The sequence below is a fragment of the Lissotriton vulgaris genome, chromosome 5 (assembly GCF_964263255.1).
Source record: "Lissotriton vulgaris chromosome 5, aLisVul1.2, whole genome shotgun sequence".
NCBI classification, from domain to species: Eukaryota; Metazoa; Chordata; class Amphibia; order Caudata; family Salamandridae; genus Lissotriton; species Lissotriton vulgaris.
This window is the reverse complement of record NC_141693.1, coordinates 577,824,518-577,851,890: the sequence shown is the minus strand read 5'-3', so window position 1 is coordinate 577,851,890 and position 27,373 is coordinate 577,824,518.

Sequence of the window (27,373 nt, the reverse complement as noted above, 5' to 3'; positions counted from 1 at the left end):
CAAGGATCATTGGCCCTTCGCAAGAATAATAGGGCGACCTTAGCATGTCTGAACTTGGCCTGTTTTAAAATACCTACTAAGAAACTGCGCCTGGGTAATACATAAAATGGACATTATATTACAAAATGAAGGGTATCCTACGGAGACCGATTGTCGCAGCTGCAGGCACCCTTCTGCTCAACCGTTAAAGTAAAACCTGGTGGATGGGCCAGTAGATGATGTAAAAGGTTGAGCCTAAAATGGGTAATTAAAAATCTGTCCTGCGCATTAGACATAAGAGCGAGATAAGATTCCATACCCTCCCCTGTCTTGACCATACTGTGGGAGCAGACTGTTGGTTTGCCTCCTTCCACTGCTATTCTATGTGAGGCTACCTGATCTAAAAAGATTCTCTTGACTCTAAGTTTATTTTGAGGGATAATTTCCGTTGGTTTTGTGAAGAGATGCTTACAACCAATTCCTTCAAGGGAAGTATTAACGTACTTTAACCATGGGATACTCATTCCTTCATCCCTATCGAGGCAATCTCTAATGATTTTTCTGCTCAGGCCTGCCTCCGTGTTAGTCTAAATCTTTAGCCAAGCCATAAGGGGTCTAACCTTTACCAAATCCTCAAGGTATACCCTCCCCAATTCCTTATGGACAATAAGGGCCGGTGTTCATTGTGGGGTTTTGAGAACCTTTCTCAAATATTTGTTCTCCTTCAACTGTAATTGGCGGGCCTTTACAAAACCCCAAACTTCAGACCCGTAAATCACTTTTGAGCAACATATTGAGCTATACAAATTCATTATTTGCTCCGGTGACCAACGGCCGAGCCTGTGCACATAATTCATTATAGCACCAGTTGAGGACACTAACGTAGTACACCGCTCATCAATTAATGTTTTAAAATGTAATAACCCATCAAATAACAGGCCAAGATAGGAAAAGGTTTGTACCTGCCATATTTTATCTGCACCTATTTTATAGGAGAACTTATTGCAGGGTTTAGTTCCAGCCAACATCACATAGGACTTAGTCAGATTAGCCGATAGATCTAGGGTATCCATAAAACTAACAAACCCATTTATCAGACACTGGAGTTATTTAGGGGTGCGGGCTAGAAGTACTGTGTCATCTGCATACAGCAGCACAGGGACGGGTCAAGTACCTACTCTTGGGGAATCCACCTTTAACTTGCCTTGCGCCTAATCTAAATTATTAATATACAGGGAGAACAAAAAAGGGGCCAGAATGAAACCCTGTCTGACCCCACTAGTACAGGGGAAAGGTTCTGCAGTACCCCCCTCCAGATTGAAACGCACTTTGGCGGAGGTGTTCCAGGGTAATGCTCTAAGAATATTTACCAAACCCTGGTCAACTCCCAAACTGTTCATCAGGGCCCACAGCTTCTCTCTGTTAACATGATCAAAGGCTGCAGTGAGATTCATAAACCCTAAGTATACCTCTTCATTACTGGCTATGGTATATTTGGCCACCAGTAAATAAAGGTTCAGACACTGGTCCGTCGTCGACCTCCCTGCCCTAAATCCGTACCGGGCATCAGTGATAATTTGATGTTCATCGGCCCAGTCCATGAGGCGCATTAGGACCACTCGGCCAGGATTTTAGCTGTCACATCAATCAGAGATATAGGTCGGTAACACTGAGGGTTATCCCTGTTCCCTTTTTTAAAAATGGGAACTATTGTTTCTGATGACCATGAGCACGAGAGGCACTGGCGACAGCCGCATTTATCACCCTTGTAAGAATAGGGGCCCACAGCTCCACGTTACTTAATAAAAGGTCTGGTGGGATGCCATCTGGTCCCGGGGCTTTGTTTCGTGTTAGGCCCTTGATGCCCACTACAATTTCCTCTAAAGTAAATTCTACAGAGGAAACCCACTGGCAACCCCTCCCAACGTCCTGATTGTTCTCTTCTGTTTGGTTATACAGGCCTTTAAAATGGTCATACCATTGTTCAGGTAGGATAGTTGTACCAATTTCTGGGGTGTTAGTGTCCTGGAAATAAAGGTTATTTAATATTTTCCAGAACGCAGTCATGTCCCTTCTATCTGCTGCGTCCCTTAAATCTTCTGAGGCTTGTGATTGAAGGGAGGTCCTCCTGCATTTAATCGCCTTTTCATATACATACCTACACTGCGCAATTCTTGACTTATCCTGTGGAACGGTTTTCAGGCTAGTTTTTAGATCTTTCTGTGCTCAAGAGCAATCTTTATCAAACCATCTGGGAGTAGTATTTGCCCTCACAAGCGTAGTGGATTTTAGTAGACCATCTATCAGATGTGTCACTACCTCAAATGCCCTAACCACAGCCGGCCCTTCCACGGAGAGATCTAAACAATTCCCTATTAATTCTTTCCCACTTTCCATTATTGATTAGTAAGAGGCATCCCTGTCAACTTTAGACCATCTGAGTCGTCTAGCCTGGTCCATTACCTTCTTGATGCTGTCTGACACCACCCCTCTCCTATCTCTTCTGGGGGGCAGTTTTATTAACTCAAGAACTAGAGGGTTGCAGTCGCTAAATACACTCCATTCAATCTCAACTCCTCTTATCCAGTCTTTAAATAATCTAGACACCACACTGTAATCTATTTAAGAGCTGCACCCTCTGCCCTTAAAGGTTGGAGTAACAGCTCCTTCGCTTCCAATAGTAACCAAATCAATGGTATGTTCCAGAGCATGGCTTTTCAATACCTTACCTATTGCAATCCCCTCACTAGTATGCTCGAAGTGCGGGCCTTCCTCCACAGGGCAACGAGACCACTCCTCATTGAAAGGTAATAGATTAGGGCATAAATGACAGTTAAAGTCACCAGTTATTACCACAAACGGGGCCACCGCCCCCTTCCTCTATGCTGTCTCCACACTTAGGGGCACACTTAGGGGCACATTAGGATGGCGGGCGGGCTTTGCCCGCCCGCCACCCTAGCGGAACTCGGGACCGCCCGCCTAAAGGGCAGGGGTCCCGACATTGCCATTAGGATGCGCCCGCCACAGTGGCGGGCGCATTCCTCAATTTAACATTGTGGCGGGCGGTGCTCACTGCTCCGCCCACCACAATGTTAAAAACAAAAGCACGCCTTTGCACAATCGAAGCAGCAGGCACCGCGCGGTGCCTGCCTCTTCGATTATGCAAAGGCAGGGGGGCATTGCCGCCACGGATAGGCATTGAAAAAAGCCCATTGTAATATTGCGGGAGGTGTCTGACAGACACCTCCTGCATGTTACTTGTTTTCCGCCCCGGCCGCCAGGCGACCGGGGCGGAAAAGTGGCGGGCGGTGTTTGCCTCCGCTGCGGTCCCCCCGCCATTGTAATGTGGCGGGGGGAAAAGGGTGGCGGGGGCATTTCTGTCGGGCTGATCGCCACCACCACCATGGCGGTGGCGATCCGCCCGACATCATAATGGAGCCCTACGTCTGTTATCTAATTCACGTATTATAGATTCATTCCCCTTGGTTGCAACAGCATTATACAAGTTAATCAATATCACACTTAACCCATTTCTAAGGAGCCCAAGGGCCTGCATGTTGTTTGAGGTCCAATTTAAGTTGGTCCATTCTCCCTCCGTTTGCCAGTCCACAAATATAAATAGTCCTCCCATAGCTCTCCCCAACACTGGTTTCTGGGCAAGCACAGAGAAACACCTGTACCCTGCTAAATGAAAGGGGCTGCAATCTACCACCCAGGTTACCTGCAAACAAATTATCTGGAACCTGGTGATGTACTGCCTCCATTCCTGGTCATCAAATTTGGCTGCTAGACTGGCTATATTCCATGATACTAGTTTGAGCCCCCCTAAATTTGTCTCTTTATAAGCTAAGGTGTAGCTGGGGTTTTGTCAAAAGGTCTTTCACAATTTAAACCATCATTAGAGCTTAAGAGCTCGGATTGACTCACTTGCCGCTGGGATGGCGGATAAGACTGATCTAACCCCAATACATCCTCTCTCCCTGTTGTCCTGGACAAAAGCCTGGAAGAATATCCTGAGACAGGGAAAGCAAAAGTGGAATCGGGAGGACTCATAGCGGGGTACTCCATTGTTGGAGCGACCTCCACTAATGTTGGTAAATTCAGGATGTCATTCTTATGCTTCAACCGAAAGCCCCAACTTAGACCGTCTTCATAGCTAGTGGACAAATTCAGTGTGGGGTGGGAGGATAGGGATACAACCTGGGGGGTGTTAGTGAAACCTCCCTCTTCCTGTAAGAGCTTCTTGAGAAGAGCTCTATTGCTCTTTAGTTAATCAAGCTGCTCCAATGACATCATGGGGTCAAAACTATTCCTCAGGCTCAATACACCCTGGTTTCCCTGAAAGACACCTGGCATTGAATGACACGGGCCCGACCCGTCATTGAGACTATCCCTTCTTGTTAGATGTGCGGGACCTTGGTTGTGACTCAAAGTTCCTATCAGATAGAAATAACCCAAGGGCAAAGGTCTCATATTGCTTGATTAATTTACAGGGCCCCCTCTTAATATATGGTCAACTACTCTGCGGTCCATGAAATTTACTACAGCACAGTTACCAGTGATGTCCTTATGTCTATTCCCCAACCAGCTCACCCTCTGGACAAACAAAATTTCCCCCTGCTCATTCCCTAAAAGCGGCCTGTTTCTGTTCAGTCAGAACATGGTCTTATTCCTTAGTTCTAAGTAAGATTCTATATAGCCTGGCTTCAGATCTGGCACCCCGTGAGTATGACTACATATGGGGATGCCTCAGGGGGTAAATGTATACTAGGTAGTTGATTGGTGATCGTCTTGTGGGTGGCCCTCTTGGTTGGCCCACTAATGGGGGTTCTGGGGTAGTCCGCTTGTGCGTTAGGACTTGCGGAAAAGTTGTTGACGGGGTGGTGATTGCCTCGGCTATACTCGGGGTACTTCTATTGGGGACACTGCTAGTACTTGGCTGTTGGGGGATTAAGGGTAATGTTGGGGCCATAGTGGAGGTAGTTTGCATAACTGGAATTCTGCTAAGTTGTACTGCAGGCAAGTTCCCTGAAATAGTGTTGGGAACATTAGGGTTAACTACTTTAGTAGGAGGCATCGTACCACCCTTGACCCCCTCCCTGTTTTCAATAAAGGTACTATTTTATCTAATTGACTCACAATTAGTTCAATCTGCATGTTAACAAGTTGCTCAAAATGGCTTATTAGTTGGGACACCCAACTAGGGGGTACTTGCGATTGCGATGCGTGCCCCACATTCTCCCCTCCTACCACACTTACTACTTCAATCGGGACAGGAATATTTTTGCCCTTCTTGTGCCTGGGTTTCCTAAGGCTGGCACCCCTTTTCTTGGTGATAGGTGCCTTTCTCCCGGCTTTGGGTTTCTCAAAATCATCTTTATTCAACAGCTGGGCACAAGGAATCTCCATGGCTGGTGATGCTAATAGGTTATGTGGGGAGTTAACCCTAACATCAGTATCGGGCTCTTGAGACGTGATGGTCAAGTCCGTTTGCGGGGTTAATGATAAGCGCCTTTCAGTGCGCTCTATTTCGCTAGATACCGCTCTAATAGCTTTTTGCAACATTCGATCAATTGCAGTGGGCTGTACAGTTGTAGGGGGGACTGTTCCCTTTTGTTTGATCACAGAACGGGAGTTAGGTGGGGTATTATGACACAATTTGGCTGACCTTGTTTGCACTGTACTGGCCATTGTATTAAGAGACTAACAAAGGTCTACAAAATTAAATGACTAGTTTACAGACACAACCGAAATGCAACTCCAAGCCCCAATGTTAATCTGTAAAGCGGATCAGAGCCACCCCTGCTGACCAATTTATCAGACCACCCAACTCCACCCCTCTATTTATGCTTAAAGCAAAAGTTTTGGGGTAGCGGCTCAGTCTAGTCACTCACAGACCAAGGCAACAGCTCTTCTCTCTTCGGCCCAGAGCCAATGAGATTGGGATCTATTGTGCCCTCAATGTTCTAGAAGCTGTACCCAAAGAGGGGGGGCCCAGCCCAGCCTCTTCTGGCCCCTGACGGCCACAGACGGCTCGCCCTTTGCCTGGGCTTAGCCCAGTGCCCGCCCGTCCGTGTCCCGTGCGGCGGGACCAACAGGTTGATTAAGAACTTCCGGTTACAAGGGGGAGTGGCAGATTGACAGCTGGTGTCCCCGCAGCATCCTGGGGCTCGTAGTTACTTTCGGTCGGCTCCCCACAAGCTCTCTCTCACGGCGCAAGAAGTTTTTAAATCCCCGGATACAAGGGGGAGAGGCAGATTGACAGCTGGTGTCCCCGCAGCATCCTGGGGCTTGTAGTTCCTTTTGCTCGGCTCCCCACAAGCTCTCTCTCACGGCGTGAGAAGTTTTTAAAACCCCGAAAACAAGGGGGAGTGGCAGATTGACAGCTGGTGTCCCCGCAGCGTCCTAGGACTCGTAGTTCTCGCTCAGATCCCCACAAGCTCTCTCTCACGGTGCGAAGTGTCTCCCGCGGAGCGGGAGGCGGTAGAAGTTTTTAAATCCCCGGATACAAGGGGGACTGGCAGATTGACAGCTGGTTTCCCCGCAGCATCCTGGGGCTCGTAGTTCCTTTCGCTCGGCTCCCCACAAGCTCTCTCTCATGGTGCAAAGTGTCTCCCGCGGAGCGGAAGGCGCAAGAAGTTTTTAAATCCCCGGATACGTATGATAGGTATGTATCTACTGTGAAATTTGGACAAAACATCAAAATTGTCTTGTGTAATTTATAATGACTTCTGCATATACTTGTTTTTTAAATATAAAAAACGAATGAAAAAAATAATTTATCATAAATATCAAAAATAAGATACCATAAACCTATTAATATTATTCATGTGTATCATTCTGTATGTTAGTCTGCTCACATTTTTTAATGTGATTTACGTTCTAGATTTTTCAGCCTGTGTCTAGTGTATCATTGCCCCCTGCCCAGGCCCTTTTTCTTAACTTAACTATAATACTGCCATTGTTTGTGACAACTAATCCAATCTTAAGCCCTCTTGGTCGCTGCCATTCAAAGACCTTGTGGTTAAAGTCTTCCAAAATGTTTACAGCTCTATGGGATTTCTCCAGTTAGATCATTGCTACTGCCACATGCATCTGAGTATAATTTAAAATCTCAGCAGTGTCAACCCCTGCAGGTATTTTTTTTCTAGCCTCCGCAAAAGAGACTAAGGGGCCGATTACGATGGCGGGCGGATTTGAGTCCACCGCCATCATAGTAGGATCGGGACCAATCGCCTGTAAGGCAGCAGTCCTGCACCCCTAATTACGATGTGACTGCCATTGCAGCAGGTGCTGCTGGTTGCAGCACCTGTCGCAATGTTAAATGGCCCTGTTGTGTTGTGTTGTGTTGTGCATGGAAATGTAGGGGGGTACCATGGGTACCCCCAGTACACAACTGGCTCCCCCAACACAGAGGGGGACAGAAACGGACCCCCAAATCCAGCCTCTGCCAACCTTTACATGGCTGGTCCACTGCCCTGGAAAGGCTGGCTGATGTGGGCATTGTAATTGGGCGGGCAGTGACTGCTAGGCACCGCCACTATATCCCCGGTCTTATCTGCTCCACCAGGCCATTGTAACAATTGCCTGTGGTGGAAGCATGGCGGGCGGTCTCTGCACCCGCCACGCTTGTGGAGCGATTCCCCCACCATCCTAATCTGGGGGGGGACTAGGCATTCAGATGGCGGAAGGACCGCCACTGCATGGATGGCTGGCGGCGGTCCTCCGCCATCGTAATCAGCCCCTAAGTGTGTAGTGAAGCATATGTAATCAGTTGCTTGGCAACTGGTCCACATGTCTGTTGTCATGTGGATACTGTGGACAGAACTCTGCTGCAAAATTTGTCCGAGCAATTGAAGCACATTGTGATTTAACACTGGAACAGCAACTCTGGCAAAATAGGACCTGCTGAGAACCTTCCATTTCAGGCAGATGGCTGCCACAAATTCAAGAAAACCCACCCCTTCACCAAAAGAAAAGGAAGGACGTCCAGTTTTGCGTTGTACAAACATGACATTGGGTGGTTGCATTCATACTTCCCCTTTGGCCTAAACATGGCAGGAATAGTCGACTGAATTTCCTAATGACACTGATGCAGGTGACTTCTCGCGAGCAGGCGGTGGTAGGCTCAATGTGGTAATGTCGGTCTCCACTGGGCTGGGCTAACATCTATGATGCCTAGCACTTCATCATCCTCCTCTTCTACATCTGCCTCCATAACTCTAAGGTTTTCCTAAACCTTCCATTTCCCTAGCCTCGTCTGAGTCATCTCATGGCATGTCTCACTCTCAGACTGAGTTGGGATCCAAGTGGCATCTAGATCATCAGAAGGGGGGATGGAAGAAGAAGATGATGTACCACTAACCCTCCTTCTTTGAAGCTGGAGATCTGGAAGACAATGGATCTTCCTAAGCAGATTGCTCTACTTCCTTAGCTTGAAGCTCAATCTCTTAAACTACTCCTACCTCGGGAGGAACTACTATCGGCAGTCGTGGCTATTGTTCTTGCTGTTGTCCACTTCTCTAAGTTTCCTGCAATGAATGGGTACTACTTTGTGATAGAGATAATCAATGTCAACATCACTGCTTTTCTGCATTGTCCTGATTAGCCTAGCCGCCTCTTTGACAAACATGGGCTTGGGCCTAGATTGGGTTGGGTCCACTGATTTGTGGGTGCTGCTCCCAGCGTGCTCCCAAAGTCCAGAAGTTAGGAGTCCAAACTTTAGGACTCCTAAATGCCTCATGTGAATACTGAAAGTCTTAAAGTTCTGATTTTTCTCAGTTTAGGAGTCCTAAAGTTAGGAGTGCACTTAATGCTGTTGTGCACCTATAGCAGATATGGGGTCAATTTGATTGATGCAAGATGTAGTGGGAAATGGCAGAAGCATTTTCTTTTAATTGTGCAAAGAAATAAAGAAAAGAGAAAAATACCTAACCAATTACTGAAAGAAATGCAAACATTTAAATAATTAAACATAAGTGAAGTTATTCTCAATGATATCATAATAAGTTAATCTCATTGTTCAACCACCCATGCAGCCTATGGCCAAAAGCGCAGAATTTGGTTAGATGCGCAAATTCCCTCCAATCAGAGCCTCATTTTCATCAACAACAACACTGTACAGGAAGACAGGCAGGCCTATTGGATCCACAAATGTCTGCCACCCACATTGGTCACAACAAGAGGCAGGAGGTCTAAACAAAGAATGCATGCAGGCCTTTGGCAAAAACACACTGGCTGCCTATTCAAAATGGTCACCAGCCACATGCTCACAACAAGAAGTTGGAGGCCTAGAACATAGAACGCATGCAGGCCTTTGGCAAAAGCACACTGGCTAAATAAACAAAATGGCCACGAGCCACATGGTCACTCACAAGCCACAACAAGTAGAGGCAGGTGGCCTGTAAAACAAGTAGCAAATGCAGGCCTAGGAACAGTCCACTGACTACACAAAATGGTTCCAGGCCAGTGGCCACATGGCATCTGGAACAAATGCAAATGTTGGCATATGACAAACACACACACTGGCCAAAAAAGGAGGCATGATAAAACAGTAGGAAACATCATTAATTCAGCAATGCCAAAATCAAAAATGATTACGCTGAAAAAAATGTTTACAACAACACAACACACAACCTTCAAAGGCATTACCCCACCTAATCCTATACACTGTTTGCATGAGAAAAAAATATGAAATACCACTGAAAAGCACATTTTGTATTGTAATCCATACCCATCCTTGGCCTTAATGCTGTAAACACTACAGAAACTGTTGTTTCATGCACCCACGACTAGCACTGGGCCCGCTGGCTAGAAGGCCAACTGGCAGACTAGGCCACTAACAGCCTTATTCATGAAGGCTAAATCGGCTCGCAAAGGGCCGGATTCTGAGAATCCGGCCCTTCGCGAGTGCGATTTTTCCATTTGGGATTCATCATCCCAAATGCAAAAATCGCTAATTGCGATTTCGCAAATGTGCGAGGAATTACATACTTTTGGCCCATAGAAATGAATGGGGAGTTTTTCCTTATTTGCGATTAGCAATTTGCTAATCGCAAATAAGGAATCATTAGGAATCGCAAAACATTTTGCTAATCCTACATGAATCCCGTTTTGCGAGTCCTTAATAGCGATTTGCTATGATTCGCTATTAGGGCCTCGCAAAACAGGAGATTGATGAATAAGGCTGAAAGTAAATTCAACCAATATTTCAAATGTATTAAAAAAAAATAGAAAATAAAGTAAACTTTGAAAGATGTTTTCTTTACAAAAAAGAAACATGTAATGCAAAGACATCTCTATCCCCCTACTGAAACAACAGGCCACCCACCACAATAATTTTTAAAAACCATTACCAGTACAAATAAATCCAGGTGCATGACCTCAATCAAACTAACAACACCAGTTTTGCAACTTACTTGTAAAATCTCAAATTCAAAGTCCTTGAATCCAATGGGATATGCAGCAGACACAAAGAGTGATCCTTATAAACTCGAAATCCAAATGAAAAGTGACCAGAGATGGACAAAGCACAGGGAGGAGCCTGCTGGACAGGAACAGGAAGTTGGAGAATCTGGGGCAATTCCCTCCATTTGAAAACAAAGTAAAAACACAAAAAAAGATTCCTCGCACAAAAGAAACACAACCAAGTATCAATTCAAGGAAGTTGTTATCTCCAAATCGTCAGTTTGGGAACATTTTGATGCTACTCGAGGAGAGAATCTTCCCCAGATTGCAGCTGTGGTAGATCCTGTGCGTTTGGGATTATGTACAGCAGAAAACATCCGCCGGAAGTCAGTGGAATGCCCGAATGACAGGTTGGTGACCGCAAAATTTGCAGGAGTATGCGACCCTCCAGCAAATCTCATGGTGCTCACGAACTGCCCTAAGAATCTCGTAGAGGCAAGCTGAGAACGGTGCTGTGGAACATTTGGAGAATTTAGACACCACAGAACTTACTGAAATACAAAAAGCACTGTTAGCAGCTCCCATAATGTGGGAAGAAATTGAAGCAGCCTTATTAGGTCTAGCTTCACTGAAAGCTATGGGACCGGATAATATTCCCCTCGAATTTTATCGTACCTTCAGAAAAATACTAAAAACAGAACTGATAGAATTATGTCAACAAGCCTTTTTGGGTAATCCCCCAGAATCTTGGTCTATGGCAACTAATGTAATTTTCAAGAAGACAAGGTTGACACTGATATGGCTTCATATAGACCAATCTCGCTTATTAACGCGGATAGCAAGGTCTATTCAAAGATATTGGCCAACAGATTGAATGATTTAATGCCAAGTCTAGTTTCAATAAGGCAGCATGGATTTATCTTAAATCAAGATACAACAGATCATGTGAAAAGGATTGTCTCTCTCTTGGACTAGGCACAAGCTACAAGATCCCCTGTTGCGGTAGCCCTGTTAGATGCTGAAAAAGCATTTTACATTGTTTCTTGGAAGTTTTTATGGTCTACTTTAATCTGGAAGAGATTCCCTAAAGAATTTATTAATGCGATACAAACATTGTATAGTTACCCGAAAGCGGCAATTCGCATCTCCGGGGACCTCTCGGGCAGTTTGGCAATAACACTGGGGACTAGACAAGGTTGTTCTTGTTCCCCCTTGTTATTTGCTTTGTATATTGAGCCTTTTTCAAATAGATTGGAAAAAGAAGCAGGAATCATCCCGGTTAGGATACATCAGGTAGCATATAAGGTGTTTGCATATGCAGACAACGTCGCTATCGTAACTACAGATATTAAGAGTGCTTTACCAAAGATAGTGGAATCGGCTGAATGTTTTGGGGTATACTCAGGCTATAAATTGAATGTTGCCAAAACGCAGCTAATTCATTTGGATGCAGGTCACCTAAAAGATATGAGTTTTTCTTCTGAGACCCTTTACTTGTGTATTAAAATCTCAGCAAAAGTAGACGACATAGTGCGGCTGAATGTGGATCCCATAGTAGATTCAGTAAATAAAACTTTGGAAAGGTTGAATAACCTTCACTTATCTCTATATGGTCGTAGTAATGTTCTAAAAATTGTAATTTTTCCGAAATATCTGTATTTATTTCGCACGATTCCTGTGCTTTTTCCAACCTCCTTCTTTGTTAAAATTGAGAGACTGAGCTCTAGGTTTTTTTGGGGTTATCATAGGTTTAGGAGAGCAATGAGGTGGTGTATATTGCCTAGAGTTAGGGGAGGTTGGGGGATCCCACATTTTCAGCTGTATTACTGGTCTGTATTGTTGAAACACATGGTTGTCTTGATTTTTCATGATATAATGTTAGAAGAACCTGTCAGCCCCTCAATTTACGAAATGGTATTGGGTGAAGAGGCCAGACAATGTTAAGTCAGAATAATTGAGCCCAGTTATAAAAAAACAAAATTTAAAATTTTATTGACAGCTTTTGAAATTTGGAAAAAACTTAAAGGCAGACTCGGTCTGAGTTCCAACCTGAATTATTATACACTTTTAAACATTTGTTGTGCACTACCAGATGTTTTTAGGGATCAGGTGATGGATAGATGGCATTCAGCAGGAATATGTATATTAGGAGATTTATATCAGGGGGATCAAATTGCCTCTTTCACTTGTTTGCAGCATAAATATAATTTGGCCAGGACAGATTTTTTAAAGTATCTTCAAATACAAAGTTTTCTGGATCAAAGAAGAATCCAGGATCAGCTAAAGGTGGAAAGAATGGATATGTTGGAAGCTATGAGAGCTAAACTTAAAATTGGTCCAGTTTACCAATTTTTGTTAAATAGTTTACAAGACGATTTATGTTTTTTTTAGGACAAATGGCAAATAAAGCTGGAAACTAATAAAATAGACATGACTTGAGTAATTGAATTATCAACTAAAGTTTTGTTTAATGGTTCACTAAAAAGCCAATATTTTATGTCCATATTTGATTTACATTACACCCCTGCTAAATTGGCAAAATGGAAATCAAAAAGAGGTGATACATGTAACCGATGTGGGTGTACTGCCCTGAATTCCGCTCACATGTTTTTTCATTGTCCTAAATTGTTGCAATTTATTACTGATGTTCATTATTTTTTAAATATCAGCTTGGGGATCTGTCTACAACTATCAACAGAGATGGTAATCTTGGGCATGCAGACAAATCAATTTGGACTTAGGAAGGAAGCAGAGGAAGAGTTACTATTTATTTGCATGTCGATCTTTCAGTTACGTATCACTGCTCAATGGCTAGATTCAGATCCACCAGTTTTTAATAATTGACAATCTAGATTATTATTTACATAGTATCTGGAGATAGCTGCATACAAATCAAAAGAACAAGAAAAAAGTTATTTGGTCAGAATCTTTGGTCTCCTCTGTAAAAATGGATATGAATTCATTGACTAATGATTTAATTACTGAATACTGAATAATGTTGCACTATGATGTATATATAAAGGTCTATGCTTTGTATAAGCTGTATGTTAATTTATGTTAATTTATAAAGAATGCTTGCTGACATAAACGATAAAAAGAAAATAAAAAAAATGAAGCTCGTAGAGGATCGCGTGCACCCAGCAAGTCGCTCTTGCACGCGTAAAATGATGTTTCGACCTCGCAGACCAAAAAAAAACTTTTGCTCCGTTGCAAAGTTTAACCATAACTTTTTGTTTTCCCTGGAAAGCGGAGTTGCCAAATTCTGTAAACTACATGAACGGAGCACAGTTTTCCTCACTGGATCTTGAAAAGCTGTATAAGATACTTTTTATTTTTTTTCAAAAAACCGGATGCTTTTTAACAATTTATTGTAAAATCATAGTTTCTGCATCAAAATCCAAACTGCTTTGTCTCCCTTGGTTACACTGTGATCACAAATTAGTAGGTCTGCTTTGCTCCTGCGTACACTAATTCAAAGAAGGCACATAAATGATGTGGCATGGTGAAGAAAGGGAAACTGCAGGCAAGCGATTCAGTAGTAAGTTCCTTTATTCCGTGGGGGGCATAAATTGGACAAGACATCTCCGTGTCCACACCAGTAAACATCTGTAACTTCCAAAGGTGGAATTAGAATACAGTTAAGGAAACACATTCCATACATACACGAGGGGATGCTCGTGCAAACAAGAGGCAACTAGGTTGCCAAGCAACACAACACTTACCCCTCCTTATATAATAAAAAAAATAATAATAATAAAGGAAACCTACAAAAATAAAGGAGGGAAGTATATCACAAGAATTACATATTGTTAACCGCAAAATCTTTCAGCCAGGTTGGAGCTTTCCTCACCCTAGGCGCTTTCTGATTAAGGGCAGAAAAATCAGAAGGCGTGGTGTTCTCACCTGTGATGTTATTGGACCAGCTTGAACAACCCCATCCTCCTCCACAACAATAGGATTAGTAAAAGTACTGTGTGTCGTTTCAGAAGAAGCAGGGGAATGAGAAAAAGATGTAGCAGTAATATCATCCTCCAATCATTCCGAATTGTGGAAATTAACAATAGTTTTACCAGGTTGAACAGGTCGATCAATGGCAACCCTTTTAAGATTCCAAACCTCGCCATTTTTAAGTCTCACAGCATTGTGTAAAATCTCAACAACTTCTTCGGCATCAAAGAAAGCACTCTCACCTTTACATACAAATCCAGTTTTTTTAACCCTGACCCAGTCACCAACTTCAATGTCAACAGGTCGGGTAGCATGCCTGGCATTAAAATATTCTCTGCTTTTCTCATGAACACGTTGCATTCTATTCCACACTTCATCTTTAGACCAGTCAACAGTGCCAGAAGAACATAACCAAGAAGGATTGAATTTAGATCAGGGTTTACAACCAGGCATAAAAATGAAAGGAGGTAGTCCAGTGGCCTCAATTCCAGTCTCACGATAATCCAAAACAGTTTTACCAATCTGAGTAATACAATCTTGAGAACCACTAACTTCAATTTGAATAATACCTTTCAACACTCAGTTGAACCTCTCAACCATACAGTTTCTGCTAGGGTTATAAAGGGAGGTAGTTCTGTGTTTGATTCCCCATTTAGTAAAATAAATTTTAGCCATATTAGTCACAAATTGGACTCCATAGTCACTAATCAAGGTGGCAGGAATTTCCTCTAAAGAGAAAACTTCATCCAAGAATTCAAGAACAGTAAGTGTATCAGCCTTATCGACAACTTTAACAGTTGGCCAACGTGAAAAGAGATCCATAGGCACATTAACATACTTCTGTGATCCACCACACTGCTCCTTAACAGGCCCCAAGATGTCAATGGCCACAGTATCCCAAGGTTCATTTGGAACAACGGTGTCACCCATAGGTGGTCTAACCGTCTTTAAAGTCTATTCAGTGTTACCATAAGCTATGCAGTTTTAAACCACTCTTTCAGTCTCAATATCCAATCCAGGCCACCAAAATAATTTTTTAAGTACCTATTTGGTTCTGGTAATGCCTGAATGACCTATGTGACACAATTCAATAATACCAGCATGTAGATTCGAAGCAGGTACAATCCTCTCACCCCTCAAAAGGAATCCATCACAAAAGGGAAGTGCAGATCTGACTTCCCAAAAGGGTCTAACAGCATCTGGCAAAATATCTTTACGGGGCCAACCATCTAGCACAAAAGATATTACTTTAGACAATGTTTCATCACTCCGAAATTCAATTTCCCACTCAATCTTATATGATGGCAGAGCGACCTTGATCATGAATTAATGCTACCTAAAAATCATTCCATTTGTCCTCTTCACATTTTTCCTTCATAACAGGCATTCTAGAATATGCACAATTTTGTAAGTAAAACTCTGCATTCGCATAGAATTCCTAGCAAGCCTCGAAGAAATATTAGAGGTCCATATTTTCACTAAGGGATTATGGACACATCTTAAGATGCACATTTTCCCCATGTAAATGATTTGAAATGATCTAGACCACAAGCACATGCCAATGTTTCTTCTCAATAATAGGGTATTTCTCCTCACATGGAGACAGGGATCTAGCTGCAAACGCAATGATGTGTTCTTTACCATTACAATCATATTGAGACAAAACTGCTCCCAAACCCTTATTACTGGCAACTAGGTTGCCAAGCAATACAACACATGGGAGGACCATATTATGCTGCAGAGTTTACTAAATTATGCAGCAAAAACCGACAAATTATGCAGACTAATATGGCACATTTAGAGATGGTATTAACTCGTTAGTAGGTCATTTTTGCATAAGTTAACTGGGCAAATGTTTCGCCTCATTAGTACTAGAATTATTAATATCATGATCACTTTGACTAAAACCTTTACAGGCAAACTTCTTTCATAGATACTGGTGAAATTCAACCAGTAACTGAGATATTCATAACGATCCAGACTTCCTTTCAGATCATTACTGCAAATTGCTCCTTTTATACTTCCTGTGTTGCATATATTATGACCCATGAAGCTTCAAACATGCCCATTCCATTTGTGACGGTGGTAAATTCTCTTTGTACTAGATCGCACCTTCTTTAAAGCCAATGACGCGCTTTCATTAGTGGATTTTCCTGTGGGAATTTCTGATCATTGAGTCTCCTTGCAGAACATGTAAACGTTCAGATAATTAATGGTCTCTTTTCAAACGTACTTTACTGCACGAGTGATCTGAAAGTGGTGATAATAATGGTGGTGGGTAATTGAACTGGGCTGTATAGAAAAGTGAAAAGCTGTAATAATTAGGATTTATTTCCTGTTCTCCGACAATGAAACATCATTTAGGGGTTTTTTACTCTAAAGTTACGCATTAAATAGGGATTTATGGCACCATTACCAAGTGATATATTTTTCTGCTGAATAAAGGAATACCTTTTCAGAGATATCCTTTTCTCGCCATTACTCACCACATAATAATACAAACAAGCGACACGCTCTTTTGCAAAGGCAGCGCCAACAAGTAATCATTTATATGTGTCTCATTCCTATCCCTGCGCCTCCATGCGAGGTTAACGGAAAAGGGACCACAAAGTGTCCTTCCTTTCGCAACATTGTTTTCCCAGCCAAACAGAGAAGGCAGAAAATAAAGAAACTAATCTGAATAAAGTACATTTGTCAGGTAATTTGAAATTGTACAGAGAAAAATCTGTATTTTGTCAAGATAACTTCAACCTTGGCTTTATTAGATTATCAGCTCCAGGAATCGTGGACAGCTCGGAGTTGCAGGTCTCATGTTTGTTTCCATTAAGACATGGTAAATCAATCAATCTATCTATCTATCTATCTATCTATCTATCTATCTATCTATCTATCTATCTATCTATCTATCTATCTATCTATCTATCTATCTATCTATCTATCTATCTATCTATCTATCCATCTATCTATCTATCTATCTATCTATCTATCTATCTATCTATCTATCTGTCTGTCTGTCTACTGAAAATCCAAGTTTAAAGTGAAGGTATGGTTAACTTGGTTGTAATGCATTAAAATATGTTTTTAAAAAACTCAGAAATTCCCCTAAAACAAATAGGAAATAAGTACATTCTAAAGTTATGGTTAACTCTGCAATTCATTGCTTACACAACGAGACGACTATGTACATCTTCTCCATCAGTACAACGTTTATTTTGTAGATTACTTAAAACCAAAACGAAATAAAACATTAAAAAGGCATATTAGGCTAAGAAAAGAAATAAGAATGATGGGTTTGTGCAGTGGCTGGCAAGTGGTGCCCAAATGTAACATTCAAGGTATGAGACGGTTTAAATATAAAATATTTGAATATTTAAAACTATGATAAGAAATCTAGTTTCAATTATTTAAACAAGAAATAAAAAATAATTATAATTTTTTTAAGTCAACCGCAATGTAAGGTAAATGCATGACAGATGTTAAGGCTCAAATGCAAGGAGGTCAAACATTACTATGCTTGATGTCCGAAGTGCTAGAGCTAAAATATGTCAATCCGCTAACATCTCTTTGCTTAATTGTGTGTTTTTAAGAAGATCTTGCACAGCTTTGAAAAATGTGCCCATTCTTGCCAGTTCAAGGGGAACCATGGTGCTAAAAATCCAGTTCATTGCGTTATTGCATGTTCTTATACCATGGGTTAAAAAGAGAGGCTTTAATAATGTTCGTCGGGGCACGAGCAATGTCGGGCAATTGCAGAGTAGATGTAAAAAGGTTTAGGTTTTGTAGCCAAATAGTTTACACTTGACTATCTTGGAAAGCATTGGCCAGTTAGGGCTAAAGTCCTTAATGTGTAAAGCCAACATCCTTGCTCCCAGAATTTGAGTCACGCAGACTTTTCCAATAGTGCAAGAGACGACTATGTATATTGTGGTGTCTTATAGTTAACAAAGAGGACACACACTGAGATATCCTTAAGAAAGTTAATAATTGCACCTTAGCCATCAATCTCCAAGTCACAATTGACTCAATTAGAATGCCCCAACATTCTTCCCCTTCAGCATGGAATTTCCCCCTTAGCTTTTTCTACTTGAACGCACTAGCTAGGTCATCCCAGGCACGATAGTGTCGGTACAGCCCTCGCTTAACATGCATTTCTAAATTGCTCAATTTCATGCTGCTATTCCTTTTTTAAACACTGACAGTTGTTTAACGTGCTGCTTAATCTATTGTCTTTTTAATCTTTTGACTTTTTAACTTGCTGCTTAATATATTGTACTCATTCAGGGACCGTACCTTCAGGGTGAGGGTCAATCAAATTCACTTTATTTTTCCTTACAGAGGGAGCGTGCTGGGGGCGTGTTGACTGCCATCCCTGCCGTCCCATTCCCGCTCTCTCGCTGTGTCGCTGGTCCGCCACAGCATTGCTGATTGCAGGGAGAGACACAAGCTCTCCCCCTCTTGCCCCATGACAAATTCCGCTTCGGGCCAGCAGTATAACACTGATGCTGAGCCGGAAGCGCAGATGATAGTGCTGGTCAGCGTGAGGTACAGCTTGCGCTTAGCCTGCATTTCTAAATTGTTCAATTTCATGCTGCTATTCTGTTTTTAAACACTGACAGTCCTTTTAACTTGCTGTTTAATCTATTATCTTTTTAATCTTTTAACTCTTTAACTAGCTGATTAATCTATTGCACTCATTCAGGGACCGTAGCTTTAGGGTGAGGATCAATCAACTTCACTTCATTTTTTCTTACTGAGGGGGTGTGCTGGGGGCATGTTGACTTCCGTCGCCGCCGTCACATTCTTACTCTCTCGCTGTGTCTCCGGTCCACCAGGGCATTGCTGATTGTGTGGAAAGACACAGCCCCTCCCCCTCCTACCCCACAATAATTTCCGCTTGCGGCCAATAATATAACTCTGATGCTGAGCCGGACGTGCAGCGGTAGCGCGCAGTGGGATGGCGCACCGAAGGCCCGCGTAAGGCAGGCTGTCTGCTCCCGTCTGCACATACTGGGACCAGGGGCCAGCAACCCTGATCCTCCATCTGTAGGTCAGTATAAATACACTAGGGAGAAACTTCTAGCGCATAGGCCAACAAAACTCTCTCAGTGTGAACCGTGGTTGGATCCAATCAACTTTCTTGGGCCTAGAGGAGATTGTCAGTGATGTGGCTTTAAGACACTCACCATTAAGATAAGCACTCAAGGTCCTACAATTTCCAAAACTCTGTTTGTTCTCTTGGATTCATTAACGCCTGGTCAATCCCTAGACATGCCATAGACATCAGGAAGAAGAGGACTCCCTCAATGTAATTTTTATCACTGAAACTAGGCTCAAGGGTAGCTCTGGGCCGGACATCAATCTGGCACTCCCCCTGGGATACCATATTCACATATTAGATCGAGAAAAAAAGCCTGGGAGTGGAATTGTCATTATTTTAAAAATGGCCTTCAACTGCACCTCGACCCCTCTTTCTCTTCCAGACTGTGAAAGTGTGCAGTTCCACATCAACCTCTCGCCCTCCTGTACTTACTCAGGCATCCTTGTCTATAGACCGCCAGGCCCCTGCTCTCTGTTCCTAGAGGCACTGCCTGATACTTTAGCTAGCCTGTCCCTAGATAAAAACTCTGTTACTCTGTTAGGCGATTTTAATCTTCACTTCGAAGAATTGGATGCCCCCTCCAGCAAAAGACTTCAAGATTATCTGGAGGCCCTTCAACTTATCCAGCTGGACACTGCACCGACTCATGAAAAAGGACATTCATTGGACCTTATTTTCTCAAATGACCCCCAAATCTAGGTATCAGTTGTCATCCCAGTTCACTTATCTGATCACTGTCTCATTCAGTTTGGGCTATCCAAACCTGCCAGACAGACTAAAGGCAAGGTCGAGTCTATTATAACTAGGAGTTGGTCACAGATTGAGGCAGATCTCTGGTCAAATGTCCTTAAGCACACATTGCCCAATCTGGAAGACAGTCCAGAAGAGGACTTCAAGCAATGGAAAAACTGGATCACTCAGTCACTGGAGACATGTGCCCCACTGAAAGAAAACACCCAAACAAAAACACCAGACCAGAAAAACCCCATGGTTCAATGAACATTTGCTGTCATTGAAGAAGCACTGCAAGAGATTAGAAAGGGACTGGAGAAAGGGGTTAACCCTGACAAAAAAATCAATTATAAAACCTTGATCAGATGCTATCATAAAGAAATACATTTGACACAAGCCTCATTTTACGAGAATAAAATCAACCAGGCACTCAACTCCCCAAAGGAACTATTCAGAGTAGTCAAAAATGTGACTACCCCCCAAGAAACTAATGGCTCTCCGACAGCCACGATAGAAAGATGCAACCAAATAGCGTATTTCTTTCAAAAGAAAGTGACAGACATCTATGGTCTATTTCAGAACGCAAATCAGCCTGCCCAAGAAGAGCCCTCCATGGCCCATGCTCCAGTTTCTGCCCCAAGTCTACACAATTCCCTGGGCTGGATGAGGAAGCTACACTCAAGCTGCTCAAATCCATCAAATCAGGCTCCCCATTGAACTCTGCACCTCTGCACGCTCTTCTAAAGGTGACGGAGGCCATTATCCCCCCCAGTGAAGATCCTTAATAACTCACTCAAGTCAGGGTCGGTCCCTCTGCCTGGTAGCATGCCATAATAAAACTAATTTTTAAAAAAAACACCTGGACCCTGACATACTGGGCAACCTACGACCCATATAATTTCTCCCTCTCCTTGGCAAAGTCCTGGAAAGGCATGTCAATTAATCTGACTTTAGTCAACTATCTGAAAGAGAACAACTTTTGTGTCCTTCACAGCACTGAAGCAGCACTCCTGATAGTCACAGAGGAACTTAAAGCCATATTAGAAAACGGAGGGCCAGCCACTATCATACTGCTTGATCTTAGTGCAGCATTTGATACCGTCAATCATACCATACTCAAAAACATACTGAAGGAAATAGGTATCCAGGACAAAACCATGGAGTGGGTATTCTTCTTCCTGGACGACTGATTGCTCCAAGTGATGGATCAGGGCTGTCTCTCGGATAGCCTGTCTACAAAATTTGAAGTGCCACAAAGCTCCTTCCTCAGCCCTACAACATTTAATATATACGTTAGACTGCTTGCCACCACCATGCAGGATTTTGGCATCTTAGGCGTATCATACACCCAGTTGATCGTTTCTCTGCCCCAAGATCACAACCAAGGTAACTCACTACTGGGTCCCTGCCTTAATAAACTGGCACACTGAATGTCAAACAGCCACCTAAAATTAAACGGCGCAAAGATCAAACTCATGATTCTAGGCAACAGGGCCCTCCCCATGCATCTGAAAAACTGGCGACCCAGCATTTGAGACCCTTCGCTCCCTAAACCGGTTGTAAAAAATCTAGGCATCTGGCTTGATAGCTCACTCTCAATGAAACAACAGGCAAATAAAGTGGCTGGTACTGCTTCTGACTTCTGAGGATGCTCAGAAAGATACTGCAACTCATCCCGGAGCAGCTTAGGAAAACCGTCCTGCAGTCTTTGATAGTCTCCCGTCTGGACTATGGGAACTCTCTTTATTTGGACTCACCTAAGTATGTGATCAAGATGCTCCATATGGTGCAGAACATGGCGGCTCAGCTCCTGCTCAAACTCTATAGACACACATCAGCAAGAGAATCCCTGAAACGACTACATTGGCTATGATCCAGCGCAGCTATAGAAATTCCGTCTCAACACCACCATTCACCACCGAATACTCACTAAACTAATTAATACCAAGGCCCATATACTGAGACAGAAAATCAGTGCAGCTGAATCATGTGGCCTAATTAATCACACAATTCAAATAACACTATGTACATTATATACAACTACAGTATGACATTTCTAGACGTAACATAATGAAGAAAACATTTAATTAGACCACTACGGTCAATGGATTTTTGCTATTGGTAATGACTAAAATTAATCAAGACCAGCTTGACGTTTTAAGTTTTTTATTTAAGATTTCAAAGTTAAGTTTCAATTTTTAAAAATCTTTATTAGCTCTTTATTAATAGCAAACATTTTTAATAAAATCAGTAATAACGTTTAGTTTATTGGCACAAAAGTCTGGCACATAAAATTGCTCAAAATTAATGAATTTAAGTAAACAAACCCTATTTCCCTAAATCAAGCTTTTCTGACCCTGTAAGAAAAAGACATTTAAATTTTGCTTTGCATCGCCTTACGTGTCCAAGGAAAAACGGACAGCACTTCGCCCTCAGGAACAGTCAGCCCCGCTCCCCTCAAAAGACTAGGTTCTTATACTTTTTCTGACCCACTAATCTAACTAAAAATGATATTTTTAATAAAACCAGCAACCCAATTGGTTGCTGTCCATCAGACCATTGAGAGGCCACCGCATCAGAATTTCATGACATCATTATGTCATCGTCCATTGACATGAAGCGACACCGACTTCCGCGAGATTGCAACATTAAACTAAATGTTCACAGCTTCCTCCAGGACTTTAGCCAAATGCCTCTACTCGCTTCCTTGGCCTTGACGTATTTACTTTCGGAGCACATTTTACACAAAATCTTTTGTTTGAGCTTCAGTACATTTCTAAGGAAATATTTTATTAAAAAGCTTCAATTCAGCTGCGCTCAGCTCCTTTCAGTCAGGCCAACCAACTTCCACCAGAACTAGGCCTCAAGCCTTTCTCTTGAGCTAGAATTTAAACAAACACAAAAAAGTGATTAATTCAAGCAAAATAAAACTTTCTGTTACCCACCCTCCATTGCTAATATTTAACCCATTAATATATGTCACCTAGCAGAAGCACACAAATAAAGCAGCACATTTAATATCTACCATTCTTCATAAAGTCCAGCTGAATACTTCATATATCTGAAAGAGTAAAAAGATAGACGAACATAACATGGATAAACAGACACAACATAGACAAACACATAAGCACACATAATAAAAGCAGATGCCACCAGATAATCAGCCGCATTAATGTTGACAAAGTCAATAGGACGAACAAAACACTATTAGTTATGAGTTACAAAACAGACTTGCAAATGCAACATGAGCACATTAATATTAGTCCCGCGTGTGATGTAAAGTAAAACTTTTAATCTAGATTGATTAGTACAATGAATCATGCAACAATTCATTACTATATTAATTCATGTTACAGAGAATTAATTTCGCGAGCCAGAATAAAATTATTTCTGAAAATCGCTCCATCACTACCAATGGCAGAGAGAGTAAAATTCAAATCACTCTGCATCACTCACGGGGCCATAAATAATAAAGGCCCAGAAAAACTCAGACATCTGATCTCTGCGTATGCCCCATCAGACTACGAAGGTCCTCCCACTCACACCTCTTCAACACCACCAGAGGCAGATCCTTTTCACACTTGATCCAAAAACTGTGGAATGAGCTTCCTCTGGACCTAAGAGGGGTGCAAAGTAAACTGGTCTTTAGAAAAAGTTGAAGACCTGGCTATTCCTGATAAACCACTAAAGGGCTTTGTCTGTCACAACAGCTCTCATCGTCAGCGTGGGGAAGCCTCTGGGTAGCCATGTGCTATATAAATCTCAAATCAAATCAAATCCCACACACAGCCTTCTTTAAAAAAACTCTATCTAATCACAAATAACAAACCATGCATACATAGTACAACATCTTTAAAAAATTACAAACCATGCGTTTTCAGTTCCATCTTAAAAAGAAAATTAAAATATGATTTATAGAAGAAGATGCATTTACACACATAATCTTTCATGTAAGAAGGTGTTCTGCATGTTCTTTTGCTTCTTTCTCTTGAAACATTGTAGTGAATCCTCATGGGACCTGACAGTGCATTCCCAGTTGTGATTATCACTCAATTTCTACTGAGGACTAAGAATCACCACACAACTTTTGTTCCACATTTTTCCACTATCAGTCTTTACAGCATTTTTTAACAATTTCAGTACTCTTTTTTCACATGTGCATTTTAACCCCGATTGACAATCTACATATGCTCTTATCTTCTCTACATCTCCAAGCTCAAATTTTCTACTTGTCACACATTTTCTCTGGTCATAATATTTTTCCTTCACTCTTTCTGCCTTAACTCTTTATTTATCCATTCGTCAATTCCATTGTCCTTCAATTGTTTTCCAAACTACTATCCATCCATAACTTTGCATTCACTGAACTTCCTTTAAATAAATCAAAAGGTGTTTTACTGGGGGTTGTTTGAGGAGGAATACAATAAGCTGCTATCCTATCCTGCAGAACATGTTTCCAATGCAGTCAATAAGCTCTTGCAGACTGTATATTCTCTTTCAAAGTTTTTTCACCCTCTAAATTTCACCATTTGTCTCTGGGTGATAAAGAGAACATCGTTTGTGAGTTATGGCACAGTCCAATAAATACTTCTTCCTCTCTTTAGAGCAGATTTGGGGATCATTGTCTGACAACAAAGAGTTGGGATAATGTTCTCTTCTTCAAAAAACATTATCACCTTGGCCAATGTAACAACCCAAAACCAGGTAACCTCTAATCACCTAGAGTACAGATCCATGACAATCATTATATAAAGAGTGTGATGTTCGCTATGTAATGTACCATTATATCAATTGCAATTTCTCACCAAAGAAATGTTGGAAACTCCCTACAGACAGTGGGCACTTGTCAACACACTAGTGCTTTGTCTCTAAGTCTGCACTTCATGCATGTCCATCACTGCCCACCAGAAGAGTGATTGCAGCCTCTCTTTAATTTTTACAATACCTATTAGACCTTCGTGTGCAAATTCAGAATATTAGAATGTAAGCTCAACTGTGGTTCCAACTTTGTGCCACGAGTAAGCATGCCATTTACACTTGACAGCTCGCCCGTGATCATGAATCATCTAGCGATTTTCCCTGACCGGCTACTACTTCCTCAATTACAATGGAAATTAAGTAATCCTTATCTACCTCAGTCTTTCACTCCTCATATTTTAAGGTACCCAGAGTGATCTCACATACACTTGCATCTTTATCCAAAAATGTGTTTGACCTCTCCTCAATGTCAATTTCCTATACCAACCTAGATAAACAATATGCTGACATTTTGTTTCTTCCACAGTGAATTCATGTTGTGTGATGATCCGTTTTCTTCTGTGAGAAGAAATCACATCTAATCCCTTTTACTGAAATACTTCTCTCGAAGGTTTGATCAGAGAACACTATAAATATAATTCCCCAAATCATATTTCTGAACTTGTTTAGAGCCTAAAATATTGCCAGTGTTTCTTTTAAATAACTGAATAGTTAACCTCTGGACCTTTGAGGCAATGAGATGTACAAGCAACCAATAGGCCGATTACGATATGGCCCATAAAGCCCCCCAGACATGCCATTGGAGCCTTTAGGGCCACATCATAATGGGCCAGTTAGTTTACTTTCTGACTACCTCATTATGTTGGAGGCATTCAGAAATCAAATCTGTTGGTCATGGTGTCTGTTTCCGACAGGCTCAGAGAGCCCGTCAGCAGTCGGAAGCAGGCCTGTAATCTCAATGGCGGGTCTTTCCGCCCTTGAGATTACAATGCGCAGTGTCCGACATGGTTTCCATGCTGGCCTGTCCGACATGGAAAGCATGTCAGAAAGCATGTTTAAGGGCTCACAGCAAGGCCCCCTTTTGGTGCACGGCCTCCCGTTGGAGGCCCCTATTGTTCCCTGCACCTTGTGGCAGGCACCTTGAGTTGTAGGGATGAACTGCACATCCCTTTCCTCAATATGAGCTTGTGTTACGGCTGGTTTATGGCCATAACAACGTAACATAAGCTCCCATTGAGGAAAGGGACCATGCAGCCAAACTGTGGTCAGTCGCAGTTAGTCAGTCCCTTGATCGAGTCAGTGTCAGGCGGAAGTGATTCCACCCAAAATCATAATAAGCTCCCAAATGTTCAACTTCTCCACTCATCAGAATTAGCACTGTTCCGAGTCGAATAGCACTAGCATCTGTTACAACACATAGTTCTTCTCCTGGGAAAAAAATTTGTGAACAAGGAGCCTTCTCAAGAATATTCTTTATATAGTCAAACTCCACCTGGAAATTGTCATCCTAGCCAAACTCATTGTTTTTCCTAGTAACCCTCACAGATGTTCTGTTTTAACAGCATATTTTGGGATAAATCCTTTAATAATACTCTGCCATTCTCAAAAAAGAAACAAATTCCTCCTTATTGTCTGTTTTTTTTAGTTTCTGAATCGTTTCAATTAACTCTTTCTTGGAGATACTACCTTTCCTGAGATGAAATGATCTATGTAATCCACCTCTCTTGTGCCACACCGACATTTATTTTTCCTCCGAGTCTAACCAGCTGTTCATAATCTATGTCAAATGTTACTTACTCTAGAACAGAGTTCTTCAGTCTGTGTGGCTCGCCCCCCTGGGGGGGCTCAACACCATGCAAGGGGGGGCGCCCACTGCACTGTAAAATCTTACCTTTGTTTATCTTGTACTGTGCTATGATCGCAAGTCATGATCCATTTCATTGGGGGGTTTTTGATAGGAGAACTCCGGAGCAGCAGCAACTGATCAGCAGGTAGGAACGTCACCACTGACGTTCCACCAATTATGGGACAGCAGCAGAGACTGCAGGAAGTGCAGCGAAATTTGCGTGCATACATTTCCTGCATTCCACTGCTTGCTGTTGTTTCTTCTTTGTTTCCTGGGTTTTACCGTCACCTGGCTATGAAGGACTTTGCTGAAATGAAATCTACAACAGATAAGAGGGCTTTTTGGAAGGAGGGTGGTGGGCAGGTTGGGGAGGAATTGGCCAGGGGTTCGGCAGCAATGCAGGGTTGAAGGGAGGGGTAGGGAGGGGAAATCAATGGGGCACAACGTGCTCATTCTTTTTTAAATCCACAAGCTAACAGTCCTAGAGCAGTCTAATCATCTTCCAGATCTTATTATTTAGACTAGCAAAGTAAGATAGTAAAACTTCAGAACAGGGGGGCACAACCAAAGCAATCATTGCACTGAATGTACACCCATAAGTAATT